This window comes from Bison bison, unplaced genomic scaffold (genome assembly GCF_000754665.1).
Source record: "Bison bison bison isolate TAMUID 2011002044 unplaced genomic scaffold, Bison_UMD1.0 scf7180017864201, whole genome shotgun sequence".
In the NCBI taxonomy this organism is placed as follows: domain Eukaryota; kingdom Metazoa; phylum Chordata; class Mammalia; order Artiodactyla; family Bovidae; genus Bison; species Bison bison.
The window spans coordinates 1436846-1438905 of record NW_011494773.1 but is presented as its reverse complement, the minus strand read 5'-3'; positions in this window follow the sequence as shown (position 1 = coordinate 1438905).

The window sequence follows — 2060 nt, the reverse complement described above, 5'->3', positions numbered from 1 at the left end:
AGCCTGTGGACACTCCTTATCCCTTCATCTCCTGTCCCACCTGCCAGTGGCTTCTTCCCAGGGCCCTCTCTCCTCCCCACGCAGGCACAGTGCCTGGAGCAGGGTTCCTGTCTCCTCCCCCATCTCCACCCCCTCCCCTGCCCCAGGCAGGCGGCAGAGGCCGACAGGACGACGGCCAGGCCATTGCTTCCATTCGCCTCACCTTCCTTGCACCTCCTGCTTCTCCTTCAACACTTAGCAAAAGTCCCTACTTCCCTGAAAACTTATGTTCACCCAACAGGCCCCATCCATCGACATTTGGGTTAAAAACCTGGCTCTGCTGTTAACTTTGGGTACATCCTTTGGTCTCTGAGTCTCAGTGTCCTCCCGGCGGATGGGAACACCTCTCACCGGGCTGCTGGAAGAATTAACGCAGTGTGTGTCAGTTTGTTGCAACACCTTGCCAGTCGGCGGTTGTCATTACCCTTAGCTGTGCTCTGCTGGGGCCCCGCCCATCAATGACAACACTTAGCACCACCACCCCCCTGCATACACACTCTCAGCGCAGGGAGGGGATGGCTAAGTGTTATGACCACAGGGCCCCAGGAGCACATATCTGGATCACTGGGAAAGATGATCCCCCTTCCATAAAGTGGGGCCTGTGAAGGAAGGAGAGAAGGTGAAGGAAGAGGTTGGGGGCAGGAGAGTAAGTTTCCACCACAGAAGGATGAAGAGTTGGCTTGGTTTGGCTGGAATGTGGGAAGAAGTGAGGCAGAACCAGCAGGCAAGACCTCCTGAGCAAAGCTGAGGGGCTTGAGATTAAGCCTGCAGGGCACTAAAGGATGTGTGAGCAGAGGGACACTGTCTGATGTGCCATTTGGAAAGATCTTTCTGGCAGCAGCATGAGGACTAGACTATCTGGAAGGAGAAGCAAGCATGAGAAGCCAGCCAGGAGGTGTCTGCGGTGATCCAGGCAAGAGGTGATGAAGCCAATTCAGGAGGGGCTGTGTGGGGGAGGGACTTGGGGAGGGGTTGGGGGCGTTCTGAGAGCTGTTAGGAGGAGAGCTGGCAGGTGCGTGAGGGCGAGGCGGAGGAAGGAAAGAGGCAAGCTCATCCTCAGCTCAGGTGCCCAGGAAATGCCACCGGTGTAGGGGAAGCAGTCTGGTCAATTTGGGACACTGGCCTGAGGTGCCATGGGCAAGCTCGGGGCGATGGCAGGTGAACCTGTGGCCCTCCGCTCTGCAGACAGGTCTGGACAGGAACTGAAAGGCGACGTCTGCCTTGTGGGTGGTCGTCAGAGCTGTGAGTTTAGGTGAGGTCCCTGAGCAGAAAAATGAGAAGACAGCGGAATGCCGGGAGCACTCACCTTGCAGGGTTGGAGGAGGTGGGCCTGGGAGGAGAAGGGCAGCAGGAGGAAAGGGAGGACAATCACAGGAGGTCGAGTCCCGCCTGCCAAAGCAGATGCCGTGGGATGGGGCCCCAGGTGCTGCGCCGAGATGGAGGAAAGTGAAAGAAGAAAGTGAAGTCGCTCAGTCGCGTCTGACTCTTTGCAACTCCATGGACTGTAGCCTAGCAGGCTCCTCTGTCCATGGAATTTTCCAGGCAAGAATACTGGAGTAGGTTGCCATTTCCTTCTCCAGGGGTTCCCCACCCAGAGATCGAACCCAGGTCTGCATTGCAGGCAGATGTTTTACCATCTGAGCCACCAGGGAAGTCCCAAGATGGAGGAAGGTAGGGCCCAAATGGTGTCTGTTGAACTTGGCAGCACGGAGGTCCCTGGAGACCCTGGCCAGAGAGGTTTGTGACGAGCTGGGACGCAGTGTACTGGGGGGAAGGCAGAAGGCACAGCTGGTCCCAGGGTCCTCGCTCTGGAGGGAAGGAGCGAACCTGGCAGCCAGGGGGCAGGGGACAGGAGTCTCTCTGATGCAAGTTGAGAGAGATGTAAACATGTTTACAGGGAAAGGGTCAGAAGGAAAGGTTGAATATACAAGAAGGGGGATGGGTATGAATGAGTGACAGGCTGGAAGAGGGGAGAAGACAGCAGGAGAGGCTGTAGAGGCTACTGGAAAGTCAGATTAATA